The sequence below is a fragment of the Aptenodytes forsteri genome, unplaced genomic scaffold (genome assembly GCF_000699145.1).
Source record: "Aptenodytes forsteri isolate BGI_AS27 unplaced genomic scaffold, ASM69914v1 Scaffold398, whole genome shotgun sequence".
Classification (NCBI taxonomy): Eukaryota; Metazoa; Chordata; class Aves; order Sphenisciformes; family Spheniscidae; genus Aptenodytes; species Aptenodytes forsteri.
This window is the reverse complement of record NW_008794545.1, coordinates 1,487,529-1,493,866: the sequence shown is the minus strand read 5'-3', so window position 1 is coordinate 1,493,866 and position 6,338 is coordinate 1,487,529.

Sequence of the window (6,338 nt, the reverse complement as noted above, 5' to 3'; positions counted from 1 at the left end):
ACTCCCTCCCTCCCCCGCCCCCGCGCGGGGGGGGGGGGGGAGTCAACGAGTGGCTGTGTGGTGCTTAGTTGCTGGCTGGGGTTAAAACACAACAGGGGTCTACTATGGATCAAAAAAAACAACCAAACCAAACGTGACCCTACACTTCCTTGCAGCAGGAATGAATTGCAAACCAGATTGCTGTGCTGGCCATCTTCAGACCTGATTGTGGTACAGGTATGTCAGTGGGGCTGGTTGCTGCCCAGCTGGAGATCAGGCGTTTTACATTCAATTCACTCCAGGCACTGCCCAAAATACAAAAGCACTCATAAAGATTATTGCCCTCCTTCTCTTCCTTCTGCTTGGGCATTGGTGCTCATGGCATGAACAAGGGTGTCTTCAGGGACCTGCTATTTACCAGGGGACACTATCAACATAAAAAAGCCTGGTCCCACCATCTTAGAGAGGAGAATTTCTCACTGTACTTTGGATAATATCCACAGGAAGCATTGCCTTTGACAGGAGGAGAAAAGCCGTGGAGGGGAGACCTTTGCAAGACTGAGCACAAAAGCACAAGGCAGCAGCTGATTAGGATGTGGAGTGAGTGAAAGAGAGAGTAGGAGAGATTTGCATTCACTTTGCATTTCTTGAGCCAAAATGTGGAGACATAGAGTAATAAAGAACGTGAATGGGCTGAAAACAGTTTTTCTCCCATGTTTAGTATGACTCAGGTAACACTTGGGCCTTAGAGACCCAGACTTCTTCCAAAGGGTTAAAATAAGCTAGCATCTGGTTTTCCCCTTCCATCTTTGATCACATGGGAGTGGACCCTCTCCATCCCCAGTGCTGGTGGGGATGTGTCTCACAGCAGCCCCATATCTCTTTGAATGAGGCTTTCCAAACAGTTGGTAGAAGATGCCCGTGTGGGAAGACTGCTGAGCCAAGGCCAATGACAGCCTTGCCTTTTTTGGGGCAACTTGCTTGATTTAGTACAGGCAGCAAGCATTTAACAGAGCAGATGCACTGGATGGGCCTGAAAGGTTTTTCCTGGCAAGACAGAGAGTGAGACTCACTGGGTGTAAAATGAGTATGGCTGGTGTGTTGGTGAGAAAGGTGCTGCAGCCTGCCCAGTCAGACAAGAATCATGAGCAGTCAAGGGGAGCGACCCCTTGCAGGAAGGCACAAAGAACAACCATTTTCTGCAGTGTAGTTTGCAACACTGCAGGGATGTGCAGGAGTGCCAGACTGAGGTTTTGGGGACTGCTGCCACACTGACTGCTTTGTTTGGCTTCTGTTTGCTTGGGATAATTTTGGTTATTTTCTCCTGCCAGACACGAGGGCACGCAGTGGCCAGCCAGCAACAAAACTGGCATGATCCCTGGAAGGAAGTGCGGCTGGAAAGTGGCTCTGCTGGCATGGGCTGGGCATGCTGGGAAGAGCCCAGAGGTCTGCTCTGTGATTGTGCTGGTGCACCTGCAGCGCTGCCCTCAACCAAAAGCATGGGGTGGGAGCCACTGCCACGGCCACCCGGACCTGCCCCACCAGAGGGAGGGGGTATGTGGAAAAGATAAGACACATTGAAGGGTTTGCTTCAGTACCACTACTGGACTGTTTCTTTTAAAAGTCTGATTTTTACCTACAGCTACCTCTCATGTTTTCCTGTTTTTGACGCAAAGCTGAAACAACTCTCAGTCTTTCATATTTGTGTTGTCAACCTCTGACCCCATCAGCTGGCAAACTGCTGGTAGCATAGTAATTACTCGGATGTTGATTTACTTCATTCTAATGAAGGTAAATTTATGTGCCCTTCTCATGGTGTGTATGTGAGACTGACTAGCACTTTTTAAAAAAGTTTTTTTTAAGCCCGTAGGAATGCTCCCTAGCTTCCTCTCCTTCAGGCCTCCAAGGAGAAGTTATTCTTTATTTTCAATAACTCATTATTGTGAGGCAGCCAGGTTAAAGAGGTATGACTTACATGTTGTTCTGACAATGTTTTCAGGCTGCCAATTTGTATGTGGCATGCAATCCTAACTTTGCCTGATGAATGACACGCGTTTAAGAACAGCAAGTATCTTGACTGTTCTCAATGTATTGCATATTTGCAGTTCAACTGCCTGTAACTCTGAGTTTATATGTTATATGCTTTGTCTAACACAGATAAAACTTGTCAAGGCTAGAATTCTCTGTCTATAGCCGTACAGCCATCTGTCTCAGTACTTGTTGGGCACCAATTACCATCCTAACGAGGTGCTGAGCACATGAAGATAAGGAAAAAAAATCAGTCAGGACAGATTTTTAAGGACATGTGCTCTTGCCATTGGGTTGATGTCAATGAATGTAAGATAGATATATAGATATATATATGTTTATGTGTTGCTGGTATGTACATAAATAAAAAGAAATTAATTTAAGCTTATTTGATTGAACAAATGATGTTAATTTAGGTAGGTGTGGTACAGAGTTCCTTGAGCCACTCAGGGAATGGACATACATGCTGACCTGAACCAGCCCTACTACAGTTTTTCTGGGCCTCTATTATGGACACCCTGCCAAGTGTTCATTCCCCAGACACATTACAATTTTCTATATAAAGAATGGTTTTAAAAATAACTCTCATGTACCTCTTAGATTCAGATGGTTTTTTTAGCCATGGAAAACTCAACATTGTGATGACATATATTCCCACTGGGGAAAATATTTATTCTCCTTGCTTTACGAAATATAGTGCACACAATCTGGATGATAATTTGGGACTACATTTTTATGAAATGTCTCAAATATGAAATTAAACATTTGTGTTGGTCTGACCCTACTTGTAGCAGATCAATGTACAGAAGGAGTATGCGTGGGAATATCATTCACACTCCTCCCTCCTTATATTTTAAACAGAACCTGACATACTTTGTACTTGTTCACTTTCTTCTGTGCTTATTTTCATTGCTGTACGAACTATTAGATAAGCATATCACCAATGAACAGAAAGTACATATCTGCATTTTGTTTTTTGTTATGTATGAATGAACACAGCAACACCCACCCTGGTCTGATTGCCCAGGCCAACGCTATTCACTCTGGCGGTTCGTAGCATCTCAGAACGTTGTCCAGCAGAAACATCGTGAAATGTTAATAGAAAATGAGCCACACACAAATCTACCTCCCTAGGCATACAGTAAGTGCGTGCTACTGTTGCTCTGGGAACTTGTGGACAGTCAGTATTCTTGCAGGCAGGGACAGGGTCATGCTAATATTCTTCACGTTCAGTATTTTAAATTAAAATGTCCTTAATAGGATCAGTTCTATATAGTATTAAAGTTACGCTTGTATTTAAATGCAAAATTTTCTATTTAAGAAGCAACCCTTTTCCATCAGCCAGTATAGGAAATTCTATAGAAAGAAAACAGGGTAAAAAATGCACCTCTTCTCTCATTTCTAATACTAACTATTACTAGTAACTTCAGAGGCATTGTAAAACGTACCAAACAAACACGTGGTGATCAGATGTATGTGTTACAGATATATATGTTACACCTACACATCCAGAAATTAGGGCTAGGAATTCTTCTGCCTGATACAGATGTTACATCTGTGGAGGTCTACCTCTGACCCAGCTATCCAATGCTCCCTTGATTGTCGGTGGGTAGAAAAAAAGCACTTGTGAGGCACAATCTAGGTCGTGCAAAAGCAGAAGTGTTCAGTAAGTCAGATGAACCATAGTACTGAAGTGCATGTTACTCTCTTTTCTGGGGAAGGGGGAAAGCAAATTGATTTACTAGCTTAGTCGTAGACATTTACAGTTAGATCAGACAAATTATGTCATAGATTTTTGGGAGAATGGTAACATTGACTAGCCTTTTCCAAGATAATAGCTGAACTCCAGTCCCTGTGGCATTCAAGGATTCTTTTTACCATGGACTTAAATGGGACAAGATTGATATGGTTTGCTGCATTTATTCGGTGTCCTTTAGGGAAAGACAGATGTAATTTGAGTGCTCAATAAATCAGACTTGCCTACAGGTATTTAAAATAAATGAGTTGGGTTCATTTTCCAAAGACATCTGTCTACTGCCATTTTAGACAACCTACATGGTCTCTGGTGGCTTCTTCAGAAGGTCACAGCTCTTCCAAATCTCCAGTGTCACTGCCTGCTGGCCCTGTGCAGGTTCCTCTGACAACCTAGCCTGTCTACAATGGCACTGGGTGCTATATTTAGTCAACTGAATCTCAACAAATAATTACAAAAAAAGGCTTGTAAGCAATGCTAAAGATAGATACACAATGTTTGTAAGAATAAGTGTCTTAGTTCCCCTGGGGCAATGAGTTCACAGCTGAGGTACACTGCAGCATGTGTCTCCAAAGGAAGTCACTGAGTCAAAATGGCCAAATGTAGAGAAAGATAATAATAAACTGAGATACTGTGTTATTTACGGATGGGAGGATATCATGATTCAGGCAGCTCATCCTCAACTCATGTTGATCAACTGTTCCTAGCACTTATGAAAATATTCTGTAGCCAGTTTTATGCTGTGATGAGATGTTGAATGGCTTAAAATACATTCTGAACTGCCAGAAACAAATGTTCAGGATGGCCCCACCACAAAACTTCACTCTGAGTCTACACAAGCTACATACATTGCAGAAGAACTACTTCAGAAGTGGTTTGCTAAATGTGGCAAATACATCTGTTGCTGATGGGTTTAGTGAATGTTCTTGAAGGTGGATAACTGAAAATGATACAATCTGATGCAAAGAAGCCAAGAAACATACACTTCTATTCTCCTTCCAACCATCGCATAGTCTTTATTAAGCAGAATATTAAATTAGATCCGAACAGCATTTGTCTCCTAAAATTCAATTTTTCTGAGCATACGGCAGATAAAGTCCATTCCATCTTCTGTCTGACTTTTAACTGCTTGCTAATGCAGTACCTATTGCGAACTGCATATGGTAGGAAAAAAATGATGAGATACTCGTCTGGATTCAGAGTAAGGCATCCAAAATAAATTTGAGGAAAATGACCTTAATTCAGCAAAGTGCTTCAGCTTTAAGCATGCATATAGCCAATGAATCACATGCTTAAAGTAAGACTCATGTATGTGCTTCTTGCTAAATCAGGCATAAATTACGTCTCCATATCAAATGGCAGCAAAAGCCCAGTAAAAAGACAAAACAAAAAAACACAAAGAAAAGATAACCATGAAAGCTTTGGTTCAGAAGCAATGCTTTCTCAGATGTAATACAGTCCACATAAGGTCTGTTTTGTTTTTACTCAGTCACTTTATTATTTATTGCTCAGTATCAAAAGGAATCAAACTGACATTGATTAAAGGCCATTGTGAGTTGTAGGTAATATTAATATAATTCTTTGAATAGTATTATGCATTGTAGGGAAAATTTAAATCAGACTGAAATAGGAGGGGATCACAGTATGATGCAATCATGTAAACAACAGCACATATGTATAGAGTAATACAGATTTCCTTTGCCCACTTGACAGGCCACATCAAAAGTAGCAAATATTTTAATTCTAACAAATACTTGAGTTTTTCCTTTGAACGGGTGAATATAAAAGAAATACTCTTACAAAGCAGAGTGGATTATTATATCTCTACTGCTTTTCCTCTTGATCTTTAAGGCTTATCAGAATCCACTGTCCTCCCACTGAGTTTATTGGTTACTTAGGAAAATGAGCTGAGCAAATGCTCATTGCCTGAACTGAAAAAAAAAATATATATAAATTGCTGATATTCCCACAGAAGATATGAAATCAGATACTTTTGATCAGCCAGGAGGACATTAATAATTGGTATAGACCACTTAGGTTATGAAGGACCATGTTTCAGCAGTTGACATCCCTGCAACTTCCCCCTCTGCAATTAAGTGATATGTAAGAACTGCAAAATGTGTCTCTGAGAGGTTGAAGACTGATCTGCTCTGTGAACTTCTGGTCATGTGTAGAGTTGTACTGGATTTCACAAGGCTTTGTGTAAGATCAGCTACTCAAATAGGGCAACCCAACTATGAGACCTGGACCATGCAACACAGATTCAAACTTCCTCAGTATGTGGAAGCAGAACTGGTAGCTTGGTTTTAGAAATAGTGTCAACTTTGCAAAGGCCTATACTAACCTGGCAGCATCTGAATTTCTTCTTGCAGTATCAGGATTTAGGACATCAATTTGGGGCTGTAAAGGCTGGCATTCAGTCTCAAGCAGGTCAAATAAGGCATGAATTCAGCAGGGAGCTTTGGGATAGGACTTAATCTCTACGTCATAATACATGCTAAGCTGTTTAAGTGTATTTGGTGTAATTACATCCAATTAAATACTTGGAAATTAGGTTCCCTGTCTCTAAACATCATAA